Source organism: Antennarius striatus, chromosome 2 (assembly GCF_040054535.1).
Source record: "Antennarius striatus isolate MH-2024 chromosome 2, ASM4005453v1, whole genome shotgun sequence".
Lineage (NCBI taxonomy): Eukaryota > Metazoa > Chordata > Actinopteri > Lophiiformes > Antennariidae > Antennarius > Antennarius striatus.
In genome coordinates this window covers 6237972-6252152 of record NC_090777.1, presented here as the reverse complement: position 1 = coordinate 6252152, position 14181 = coordinate 6237972, and positions in this window count along the sequence as shown.

Sequence of the window (14181 nt, the reverse complement as noted above, 5' to 3'; positions counted from 1 at the left end):
GTTTCCGGGTGTCTGTCCGTTAACGATGCCGGCTTTTGGGAAACATCGGACAAAAGTCGAAGCAGACACGTTAGTCCAGGCATCCTCCACGCACATATTGTGGGGGTGTAACTCGCTCGGCACTGCCCCCCAGTCCTGGTAAACGTGTGTTCACGTCTCTCATCCATCGCTCTACAACGCACGCAGCTTAACTTCAAAGGCTCTGTTTACACCGATGTCCAGTGGTTGGAGTTCTTTCGTTAATCCTCCAGGATAATGACAAGCTCCAAATTCAGCCGCTTGACGTGGTTTTTGACAGAAGCGGTGGTGTGGGCGTGCATGGAGTCACAGATCAAGAGAGATGGCGAAGGGTGAAAAAAGCTACCCGGTCTCTTTACGTGAACTGTAACAACCGGAACTGATAGCCTGGAGTTTACATGTTGCGTCATAAGCGTGTCTCTTCGCTGACGTCATTGTTGGGGGTCTTCAGCCAAACAAATGTGGTTAACGGCATACCTGTAGTACAGTACCGGCATATACCCTACACCGGTACCTACCGGAGGTGCGCTGGACGTAGCCTCGCGTCATGTTCTCTAATTGGTCCATCGCTGACGGCGTACGTAGTGACGTAATACGTCCTAAGTCGGTGGACAATGGCCGATCTGGCGGAGCGCTGACTAAAGTCACACAAAGACATTTTTACAGATTTTGGAACTCAGTGTACATATAAGACGCTTAATGTTAAGAGGCGCAACGTTGATTTTTGAGAAATTTTAAGGCTTTTAAGCACGTCTCATGGTGCGCAAAATACGGCACCTACATATTTATATTTACAAGGAACGTTATTAACCGGTTCAGGAACTTTATTTTTTGTTCTAACTGGTTCAGGAACGTCAGTTTATGGGTGGGACGCAAAACCAGAAACGTTATAATTCTGTTTCTGTTCAGAACGAACCAATTGGCAAAAAATTATGTTTCAAAGCCCTGGTTTATAGGCTAGATCTTTAAGTTTAAAGGTCCCATATTATGGTTTTTTTTAAAATTAATGTTATTCAGCTGCCAGATGTCCATCTACACTGTACAGGTAGTCGTCGACTTACGACCTATGCAACTTACGACCGACCGACTTTACGACCACAATGTCCGGGTAACGCGGGCATTCCCTCCAGCCACAGTACTCACGCTCTGAGGCTCCCGCGCTCTCTTCAGTCACCACGGCGCACACACACTGTTCAGTCACACCGTGAGATCAATAGCCCAGCCCACTACTGATGGGCTGGGCAGCTTAGGAGGCTGTGACGGAGAAATGTATGAATGGCGTATGGAAAAACTGTCAAGCGTTACGTGAACTCTTCTGCTGGATTTGAAAGTGACGAAGAACTTGATCAGATTCGGGAGAAAATAGTGAAACTGGCAAAAAACCTCTCCTTGGAGAACTTACGAATGATCGCGCTGTATGAAGAACTGATCGCGCTGGAAGAAGAAAGAGTGGAAGAAGAAGAGAGAAGAGAAGCAGAGAAAGAAGAGGAGGAAACAGAAAAAATGTTCATCACCAAAGGCTTGTCAGAAGGCTTTTCCCTGTTAAATAAACTCCGTGCACACTTTGAAGAAATGGACATAGAACATAGAAACATTTGCAAGGATTGAACGGATGGCAAACGACGCTTTCCGTCCATATCGTGAAATTTATGAGGAGAAAAAGAAACGAACAATTCAGACAAAGCTCACAATGATTATGAAAAGATCGTCTCCCTGTCCCACCAACCCACACGCTGCCCCAGCTGACGATCCGGACGACCCCCAGCCAAGAACCAGCGCTGCTGGATTTAATTTTTACTTAAGAGTCGATTTACGACCAAGTCGAGTTACGACCGATCTGTCGGGCCCAATCGCGGTCGTAAGTCGACGACTACCTGTATTTGAAATATCTTGCCTCAAAGTGATCCGAGGTCCTCAATATCTTTAATTGAATATTGATAAATCCTCCTCTGCTCTGTGAAGGTCGGCTTTAATGGTGTGTAGCTCTCAGCTCCCTCTCTCCTCCTCCCTCCACCCTCTTCTCCTCTCCCCTCCCCCCTCTGAGCCTTCCCTTTTCCTGCCCCAGTGTTTGCTGACCATCAACACTGCCCCCCCCCCCCCCCCTTCACGTTTGTTTGTTTACCACTCGAATGCGCCGACATTACGGATCAATCAACATTGTCTGCAACTTTTTTAACTTTCAGTAACTTCACCGCTATATATTTCGCTCTGATTCTTGTGTTTTACCCTCTTGTTTTTCATGATGTAATGGTTGATTTTTCGGGCGCTAAGCGAGGACCTGCTTCCTCAGTCTTTGTTGAACAAAGACCCGTGGCTCATTGTGCAAACATGATCAGACCGGCCGGTGAGATAATTACATTGTGTTTTCTGAAAATCGCTATGGACAACGAGAGCTCGTGGATAACAAGGGAGCTAAGCTAACACAAACTAATGACACATGGGATTTTACCTGTATGACCAAGTTTTCCTCTTGTATTTCCGTGCGCACGTGTGTGTGTGTGTGTGTGTGTGTGTGTGTGTGTGTGTGTGTGTGTGTGTGTGTGTGCGTGTGTGTGTGTGCGTGTGTGTGTGTGTGTGTGTGTGACACACAAAGCTCTCCGATCACTTAGAAGAGCTAAAGCTGCTTTCATTCACCAAAAAACAGACAATTGTTCAATATTAGTAATTAATGTGCAACTGGTTACCGTAGCCTGATCGCAATCCACACACGTGCGTGCACACACACTCACACACATGACTGAAGTGGACCTCTAACTCGTTAGCCTAACTGAGTCCAACAGCTTGTCAGTGTGTAGCTCTGAGCTCGGACATTAACACACAATACTACTGTAGCCTGAACCAACTCCCCCTTCGGAGATTGCCATGCCCGTGGGCATGTCAACCAATCAATGTCGCCATCACAGAGCGCAGTCTGTGACGTAAATTACGTCACAAAAGGGAAAATACGTCACGAACGGTGTTTTAGCAATCCGATCATTTTGATTTGGTCCGTGCCATGAATTCCTAAAACTCCAAATATCTATGAATGCAGGAAGCGTTTGTTTACCAGATTCCAGGAGTTGGTCGGGTTAGGGAGGACCACTATGCATATGTAGAGACCTGAAAAAGTGTGATTTTCATAATAGGCCCCTTTAAGAGCTATAGTCTGATATAGTCTGCTACTTATAAATGTTTTTATAAATGTTTCTTCACTGTGAAGGCTTTAGAGCAAATTTAAAAAGGAGGGTTTTTAGTCTACTATCAAATAAGCTGAGAGTGTCTGCCCCTCGGACCGAGGTTGGGAGATCGTTCCAGAGTAAAGGGGCCAGATAGCTAAAGCTTCTGCCTCCTGTTCTACTCTTAAAAACCCGACGGGTCGCCAGAAATCCTGCATCCTCTGATCGAAGGGCCCTGGGTGGGTGATACACTTCACTAAGATCTTCAATGTAAGATGGACCCTTACAGTGGAGAGCTTTATATGTAATCATAAGGAGTTTGAATTTTATTCTATGATTAATCGGGAGCCAATGAAGTGTCACTAGGACAGGAGAGATGTGTTCTCTCCTCCCAGTTCGAGTCAATAAGTGGGCAGCTGCATTCTGAACTAACTGTAGAGTCCTAATAGAGGAGTTAGAACAGCCCGAAAATAAGGAATTGCAGTAATCTAATCTAGAAGTAACAAAGGCATGAATGATTTTTTCTGCATCTTTAAAGGATAAGAAATTTCTAACTTTAGCAAAATTTCACAAGTGAAAGAAGGCTGCCTGGGATACCGACATGATATGAGAATTAAAGGACAGATCTTGATCAAAAATCACTCCCAGGTTCCTGACTTCATTGGTGGAGGATAGAGCAATGCTATCTCAGTGAATTGCCATGTTAGAGAGATCATCTCTAAGATGCTTCGGCCCAATAATAATAACTTCAGTTTTGTTACTGTTCCACATTAAGAAATTGTGAAGCGTCCAGGATCTATTATCCCTGAGGCAGGATTCCAGTTTAATTAGGTGATCAGATTCATTTGTTTTAAATGATAAAAATTATTGAGTATCGTCAGCATAACAATGAAAATTAATGTTATGTTTCCTTATAATATGTCCCAATGATAAAATATACAGATTAAACAGAATTGGTCCCAGAACTGATCCCTGAGGTACTCCACAGGTGAGAGTCCCTCGATCTGAAGATTTATTATTGACTTAGACAAACTGAAATCGGTCGGATAGTTATGACCTCAACCAATCTAGTGTTGAGTTTTTAATCACAACTTCCTCTTCCAATCTTCTTAAAAGATTTATTATTATTTAACAGAACTTGATATGCTGTAGATGAGGACATTTATGTGCGTGAAAAGAGCATTACATTGGTGATAAAACTGGAAAGTCAAACATCCACTATATTTAGCCCAGACAGTCAATGAGGAATTAGCCAAGATGCAATTATGGTTTGATTTAAACAAAATATCCTTGAACCTAAAAAAAACTATGTATATTTTATTTGGGAAGAAAAGCTGCAAACACAAAATTAATGTTAGGGTGAATGAAGTAAATATTGAACGGGAATTAAGGAATTTAAAATGCTAGGAGTTATTATTGATGAGATGCTAAATTGGAAACCTGATTTAAGACAACGGCAAATAAAGTTAGCCAGAAGTGTATGCATACTCTGGAAAACTCAAAAACTATTAAATCAGAAGGCACTTCATATAATATATTGTGCACTAATCTTGCCCTATCTTAACTACTGTGCTGAAGTTTGGGGAAACACATATAAAAGTGGCTTACAACCTTTATTTCCCAGAAAAGAGCCTTGAGAATTATTCACAATAAACATTATAGAGCTCACACAAACCACATATTTATTACATCTAAACTACTGAAAATACATGATATCATAAGCTATAAAACTGTACAATTTATGTATAAAGCAGCCAATAACAATTTACCTCAAAATATACAATCACAAATACAGATTAGTGAATCAAATTACCAACTAAGAGAAAACACAGCATTTGTACAGAAAAAAGCAAGAACAACATTAAAAGCATTTTCATTGTCGTTCACTGGTGTCAAGCATTGGAATTAACAGGATAATGAAATTAGGAGTATGGGAACTCTAACTGCCTTTAAAAAAGCTTTTAGAAACATGATTTTGCAAGGTTATAATTCTGAGGTGAATGATGGTTAAAGGACTGCACTGTTATGGCGAATTAAACTTCATTTTGTCAATCCTGTGAAACAAATGTCACTGTAACCTTTGTGCATAAATCATAAAATTGACCAGCAACAACCCTTGAAAGGAATAACAAAATGAACATTAACAAAATATGGACTCTTCTCAAGAACTGACAAAGAGGTGTGCAAAGATGCATGCCTATTGGACTCAATGGACGGATTAAAACAACAATGTACCACAATAAAATACTTTAATTTGTGGTACATTGTTGTCAATTTGTGACATGCAAAGTATGAATTGGTTGACAATGTGCTGCAATGACAGAGATGTTGTTGATTTAGGGGACGGGAACCTTACAATCCAATGGCTTCTACCCGTCTACCTTTTTTTTATCTTTTCGGACGTTGTTGCTGATGTTCCAACATTGATGAATGTTAAATCTGTTGTAATAAAATTTCTGGAAAGAAGAAAATAAACTGAATAAATAAAAACTAAATTTACTGTACAATATCAAACATAATGAGGATGAAGAGGATCCCTAATAAGACGATGCAGAAGTCTAAAAGTTTATACTTTATTCTCAGCTGCTGACATGTGCGTTTCTTACTTGCTGGATTAAATAAAATAAATTAATAAACTATTATTGAAGCTGTTTACCTACGTAATTTTACCGCGAGTGCAACAGACTATGCTCACGTATCAACTTGAGCAGCAATTCACTCCCACGCCATCTCTCTCTTCTTTGTAGCTGAACCGCTGTTGCTCTTTCTTCTGAAAATGTCCTCAAAGTCTTTATTTGCATAAATTAAAATCTGTACTCCGACTGCCGTGAAGCGCTGCGGTGTACGTCTTGTCTGTCGTCATGGTGAATCGTTGAATCGGGGCTCCATTGATAATGGCCTTTTTTAGAGTTGTCGCGCCTGTTAAACTTACTCTGGGTTAACAAAAATAACCCTGAAAGGCGTTTGTGAAACCGAAATCCCTGGTTTTCCAAGTTCAGGGTAAATCAACCCAGAACCACAGGTTTACCTCAGGGTATGTTAACCCTGCCGTCATGAAACGGGCTCACTGTATGGTAATAAGTCACAATTGGAGTCTTTGGCAAAGCAATATATTATCAAATGCGAATGTTCAGATTTAGAATTAGATTGACAATTAGAATTAATTTACTAGAAAGGGTTAATTTGTTATATTTATTTTAGTTTGAGTTAAATTTTCTCATTAGTTTTAACTTGTAATACAAATTTTTTCCTTGGTGACATGCAATGTAGGAAACCCACAAACTGTTAATTTTGAAAAATGTTTAATTCTGTGACTCCAGCTAATAAACAGTGAGTACCTACAGATTGTTTTCATATTAATAGTGTTATTTAGCTTTGTTTTGTTTATTATCATAGATGATCCTCTGGACCATAAAACATCCACTGCCAAAATTTAGCAAATTCAGCAAAAATACAACACAGAGCTACAAAGATTCTCTCCAGAATATGTGCAGATAGCCAAATATAAAGACAATATCAAGTTTCTAAGCCTATAAGATGTCAAGCAATGGAAAGCAAAAGCTATAACCCTGTTTATCTGGCTCACTCATATGAGGATTATATTAATTACAGTAAAAAAAAAAGTGGCTGGCCATATTCAAGAGGCTCTTTCTTTGTAGCAATAAATTGCTTCCTTCAAGCCAGATTTATAGTATGCCATTTGATTTTAGTAAACCCCCCCAATTTTGAAATACACAGGTGCCAGATTCTTCATCATGTTAGATACAATTAACTTGGTTTTCATGACCAAAGGAAAAGACAAAATAATTAGCAAAAATAATTTGTATTATTTTATTCTTATGGACAATATACGACATACAGCATTTCCAATTCCCTGCAAAACATTTCTCCTGATCAGAACCCGACAGAACTTATTTGGCAGGCCCAGAAGGATTTTTTTTTGCCATGCGAGACAAAACAAAGAGGAGCTAATTGCTACAATCAAGAAGTTCTGTGCAATGAAATGTACCAAGGAAATATATAACAACTACATTCACTATTTAAAAATGTGACATACTGAACCCAGCGTTCATGGATTCAGGGTCAAGTTCAGGTTCTTGGTTGGTGAGGTACTGACATAAAAGTCAGATTTACAAATTAATGAGCCAAACAGAGTGGTGCATCAAAATTAAAAGTCTGACAAAAGTGGGTTACATTCTGGACTGGGGTCAGTTTCACGAGGCAGGTTTAGTGAAAACCCTGTATGTTAACTCAGAAATGAGAGAAACACAGTGTCCGGTTTCCTAAAGTGAAGTAACTTCACCCAGATTATGAGGAATAACCCTAGTCTCTTTCATGAAACGAGATAACTGAATATCTGAGTTTGTTGCCGCAGTAACAGACTCTCTGGAACTAACTAATCTAATCATCAAGAAGGATTTCCATGGCGGAGTTACACGGAATTGCAGATAAATGACATAGATATAGCATTAATTTGACATGATATTCTCTTTATTACAGTGCTGTAACCTCAGGCTTGAAATAGTGACTTTAATTTCTTTTAGGATTTCCCAGTGTCATGGGGTGCATAAATGGCCCCTGCATTCTCATCAAGGCCCCCTTACATACGAAGGCTGATGATGTTAATAGGAATCCATTGACAGCATAAATGTGCAGATACATGTGGATTGACTACTATTTCAACATGTTAAAGACTGTATCATAGTTAAACTAGCATCCATCAAGATCATATGTGATTCTGCGGACTACAGTTCTGATGTGGAGGCAAAGTGGTCTGGGTTGGTTCATGACTCAGATATATGGTGAGTCTTACCTGAGCAACTCCTTAAACTTCCTTTTGTTTTATTTTAATAACGTGGTGATTGTCGATGCATTATAGCCGTATTCGTTGGCAAGATCAACCAAACACATCCCTTTTTCATGCTTTTCTATTATCTCTTGCTTTTTTTGTATGTACAAAAACCTGTTTTCTTTGTCTTTTATTTTCCTCTTTTCTCCGTCACTTTCTTGGGGTACATAGTGAATACTCAAAAAGATAACATACAGTATTTGCATAAAACTATCAGAACACCTCATGGGTCGAGGGCCGAATGACGAGGACGCTGCATAGACACCTACCTAGCTACACACTAAGGTCCCTCTTAGCCAATGGGATGCCAGGATGCTAGGTAATAGCCAATGGCAGAGCAGCTATAAGAATGTTGCGTTCAGGAACCTTTGGGAGCTGCGAGTAGCAGCTCATACTGTATTTTTACCTTTCGTAACTCAAAATTTCTTTCGTAACTAGAGGCAATATTTTCCTGAGGCGTTTCATAAGTAGAACATTTCGAATGTACCACTGTATTCCCACAATTAGAGGAGAGCAACACTCTACCCTACAAACTAAAGACCCCGATGATGGCCCCATCCACCTGCCTATCCAGGATGGCAGAGCAGGGAGAGACACCAACTGCCAGAATCATTTCAGAGTCTGAGACCCGTCTGGCTCATCAACAATGCTTTTTTCACTCCTCTCTCAAACCATCTGTCCTCCCTGCCCAAAATATGAACAATGGTATCTTGAAATTATTGTCTGTCTTCCTTGAGGTGAAGGAAGACTGCTGAATCTTGTCCTGATGAGTTGGCTTTTCTATGTTGAGCCATGAGCTTGTGGAGCGACTGTTTAGTTTCCCCTCTGTATGCTCAGATGTCTACATAGGGGAAACTAAACAGTCCCTCGACAATGGTCATTGGAATATGAATAGAAGAAGTGAAATAAGTGGGAAAATAAAACGCTCTTATGGATGTATCTCTGCTACTTCATTTACTTGACAACAGTATAAAATACCACATTTTTAGTAACAAGGATCCAAGTTTCCCACTTGGATTAGGATTTTCAAAAACTACATGCTAGCCAGAAGGTAATGTGCTGTCTTTCCTCATGCACTTGGAACCAAGGGACAAAGATTGTTTTATTGTCTACCAGTCAGGTAATACTCTTGCTACTGCCATAACGGCACTTGAGAGACAATACCTTCCTAAAGTTGATGGTGTTGTGTAACGTCAGATAAATCTATAAACAATCGTCTTTGAGGGTGTTTGCTGCATTTTGTCAGTTTGGCGACATGAAGGAACAAATGATTTGTGACCAACTGATTGAAAGTGCTGCAAATGCACACGTAAGAGACAGCGTTTTGCTAGAAGGTGATCTCACAGTAGCCAAAGCTAATTTGTTGGCTCTGCAGATACAGTCTGGGCTATGGTATGTGGGACTTCTCTCTGATGACGTGATCAGCTTTGCGATTGCTGCCGCATTAGTTGAAGCCATAATGAAAGTCAAGGAACTACCAGTGTAAAGACCAAAGTAAAGATGCACCAAAGGCTGCTCAACATAATGTGACTCGCTGCATTTGCTACAAACGTGGATCTAGCAACCATCTTAGAAACATACCGTCTTGCCCTGCCTCCCAAACAACTTGCAATTAATGTGGAAAAGTGGGACATTTTTCAAAGGTGTGCCAGTGTGTGTTTATATGAATATGCCTGAGGTAAATGAAGTGACTGTGCTTATATGTGGTTGCGCATGATGCTGTGTAATTTTGCTTTCTGTTAGGCATGTCGTGTCTGAGGTACTTAAGGACTTACAAGAAAAATAAATCATAGAACACAATGATGCATCTCTGTGGGTCTTGCCTATTGTTGTGACTCAGAGAAAGGATGGAGATCAATGCGTATGTGCATTAATCTGAGGGAGCCTACCAAAGCCATTCTAATAGACTGGCATCCCCCACATGGATGAACTCTTCCCTAAATTGAAAAAGAATTTACGTTTTCATCACCTTTGATTTTGGTTGTGCTTACCATTAAATGTTGCTGCATCCAGACAGCTGTGATATAACTGCATTTACCATGCACAACGGACTTTTTCGTTTCCGTAGGGTCCTCTTTGGCCTTGCATCTGCCCCAAGCACATTTCAGAAAATGATGAACACCATATTTAAAGGACGTCCTGTAGTGTAAACATACCTGGACTATGTCAATTATTATGGCACTACTCAACAACATCATGATGCCAAACTGAAGAATGTTGTGCATGCTCTGAATGAGGCTGGAATGCAACGTAACATTCATGTTAAATGTAAGTTCAGTCAGACTTCATTACGTTTCCTGACCCATAACATATCCAAAGAGGGGCTTCATTCAGATTCAGACAGGGTCAAAGCTGTAGCCAAGGCTGCAGCCCCACAACCTCTCTGCGATCAGGGTATAGTAAATTTGTTTCTGATTTCTCTACTATGGTTGAACCGCTATGTGCAACACTTAGGAAGTCCACAGTCATACAGTTCAACTGGAATGCTGATGCTAAATACAGTTTTACAGAAATTGAAAGGCTCATAGTTGAGAGCCCTGCTTTAGCTCCTTACGATCCAGGATTGCTTACTTATGTGACTACTGATGCATCTAATTATGGGCTAGGAGGTGTAATTAGCTAACATCATCCAGGCAACACTGAAAACAATTGTGGCCTTTGCCACAATTTGTGACCAACTGAGCTGTCTTTCCTGCAGAAAGAAAATATTCACAGTCGAACGTGAAGCACTTTCATGTGTGTGGGCTGCAGAAAAGTGTGGGTGGTGTCAGCTCACCTCCCAAGCACTGCCGAGGTGCCCTTGAGCAAGGTGCCATCCCCCTTTACAAGTTGCTAATTTGTGCGCACCAAGAAGGAGCAGCCCGCCACTATACCTCCCACTGTATGTGTACAGTCCCTCTGTGTGTGTGTGTGTGTGTGTGTGTTCACGGCTTGTACACACTCCTACATATGCATGCGATTTGATTAACTACAGTGTGCCACAAACTTCCCTATGGGGATTGACCAAGTCTATAAAATAAAAAAAACAAGAAAGTGAAGACTGCTCCTGCAAGGTGGACACCTGTGGAACGGCCATATGGACCATGGGTAAGAGTGACTATTGATATAACTGGACCATATGAGAAGGCTTCATGGGCCTGTCGTTTTGCCATCAAACTCATAGATTATTACGGTAAATGACCAGAAGTCCCATTGGCCTCCACTGATACCACAGACGTGATAATTTGTTTCTTAGTTTTCAGTCATGAAGGGAATCTGACCTGTCTTGTTTCTGACAACAGATACAAATTCACTTCCTATTTGCCAAATTTCTGAGAGCCAGGGATCAAACATCTGTGCTCCAGTGTATACTACCCAAGAACAAATGGAGCAATAGAGACATTTGATAGGGTACTGAGAGAGTGCATACTGACAGTGAACAGAAAGTGCAATCCATGGAAACAAGCTATGAGTTCGTGCAGGTTTATCGTGCAACACCTTATGATACTACAAGAGCTACTCTATTTGAATCACTGAGAAATAGAAAGATGCACACCAAACACAATCTCCTGTCCATCTCACTCAATTGTGCACTACAAAAACAAGTCAAAAAGACTGTGAGACAGAACCAACAAAAGATAAAGGAGTACACAGACAGGAAGAGAGTGCCCACCTTCCAGTTGAATGACACTGTCAATGTCTGTCGACCTGAACATCTCCACAAGGGAGTGTCATGGTTTACAGAACCAATGGAATGTCACCTCGCTGAGGGGAAAGGAGCCAGAGCTTGTGAGGGAGGTTGAGAGGTACCGACTTGATATAATCGGTATCTCAACTCACAGCTTGGGCTCTGGAACCCAAACCCTTGAGAGGGGCTGGACTCTCTACTTTTCTGATTTTGTCCAAAGTGAGAGGTGGCGGGCTGGTGTGGGCTTTCTCTTGGCCCCACAGCTCAGCCGTCATTTGTTGGAGTTCACCCCGGTGAACTCCTTTGGGTTGGGGACAGGTGTCTCACTGTCATTTCGGCCTACAGGCCAAATGGCAGTGCAGAATACCCAGCCTTCTTGGAGTCCCTGGGAGGAGTACTGAGTAGTGCTCCTACTGGGAACTCTATTGTTCTCCTTGGGGACTTCAACGCTCTCGTGGGCAATGAGTGAGACCTGGAAGAGGGTGATTGGGATGAACAACCTCCCCGATCTGAACACGAGTGATGTTCTGTTGTTGGACTTCTGTGCTAGTCACAGGTTGTCCATGACAAACACCTTGTTCAACCACAGGGATGTCCATAAGTACACATGGCACCAGGACACCCTCGGCCGGAGGTCGATGATCGACTTTGTTGTCATATCGTCAGACCTCCGACCGCTTGTGTTGGACACTCGGGTGAAGAGAGGGGCAGAGCTGTCAACCCATCACCACCTGGTGGTGAGTTGGATCTGCTGGCAGAGCCGGATGAAGGACAGACTTGGCAGACCCAAACGTGTTTTGAAAGTCTGCTGGGAACGTCTGGCAGGACCCTCTGCCAGTGAAGTCTTCAACTCCCACCTCCGAGAGAGCTTCTCCCCAATCCCGCAGGAGGCTGGGGACATTGAGCCAGAGTGGACCATGTTCTCTCCATTGTCGAAGTGGCTGCTTGGAGCTGTGGTCGCAAGGTCTCTGGTGCCTGTTGCGGCGGTAACCCCTGAACCTGGTGGTGGACACCGGATGTAAGGGATGCCGTCAAGAAGTGTTCTCATTTGTTGTGTGCGTCCTTGTGTCTGTGATGCACATTTTTTGACCGGGGCGCAGACAACGTGTCGTCAGACAGCGTGCATTCCTTGGATTTAAATGCACTTCCATTCAACAAAAATATTCAAAATTTTTACATTTCTCCACTTAAATTTCAAACCCGGAAATCACCATTATGTTTCAATTTTGCACGAGTCTCTCATCACGAGACTCTCCTGCAAAAAGATGCAAAAGTTGGAGAAAAATCAAATGACAATTGAGTGCTTTCTTGCATTAAACAAAATAGAGACAGTTGTTACTGACAGGTATCACTGAAATGTGTGTGGAAAAGGCTCTGTCAGCTTGGTAAAATGTCCACAGGAGAATATAGAAGATGGATTAAGATAAGATATTATTGATCCCAAACTGGGAAATTTGAAAATGAATATATTAATTAAATACAAAGAAAAAAATTGAGTGAAAAACAAAAGTGAAAAAAAACCTTACACTTTCTTTATTTCTCTAACTTTTTTTTAAAGGAATACCAGTTTTTAAAATTTTGATAAAAATAATAAATAATTTTACCTTTTTTTTACTTAAACAGTTATGATGTTATTAATAAAAACATTACAAGTGACTGTTTAGTTTTTATATTGTACTATTGGCAAAACACAATCCGTATATTCTTTTATTATGTTTGGGATGTATAAACGTCATGTTGGGATGCACAAGTTTTTCTTGGAGTGCATCCTAGGGATGCACTGGGTTGATTAAACCAACCCTGTGTCATGATCCTATTTGTTTAACGTTTTATTTGCTTCCCTATGTTTCATGTCTTGTCTTCCTGTTTTATTTTGTGATCACTTACCCCTGTCTCTGTCCAGGTTTCTGTCTGCCCTGCCCCTTCCCGTCTGTGTGCAATTGATCCCTGATTGTGTTTCCCACACCTGTCTCCTATTACCCCCATCAGTCCTGCATCTATTCCCCCTTTGTGTGTTGTCTCGTCACCAGTTTGTTGTAGTTTATTGCTCACGTTCCAGCCTTGCTTCATTGCTCTTGTTATCGTTTTTGTGTTTTAACCTTGCTTGTATTTTGACCTTGCCTTTTTTGCCTGCCACCTTGGATACCTCTGCCTGGATTGACTGCTTTACCTGTGTACGGAACCCTGCCTGGACTAAACCCTGTTTTCTGATTTTACCGCTCAGTGTCATGCTCTTGAGTCTGCTTCCTTGCGCTACGTTCACGACACCCTGAGCAGCCTTTGTGAAACCGGAAACCCTGGGTTTCCAAGCTCAGGGTAAGTCAACCTGTAGTCACTGGTTTAACTCAAGGTTTGTTAACCTTGCTTTGTGAAACAACTCTGTAAAGTTTGAAGCAGGTTATTAAGTTCTACTGTTGGTCTACCTATATTACTGTAAATAGTTCCTGTTTCTGTTATGTTTGTCTCACTTTGTGTTTTTCTATCTGCACACA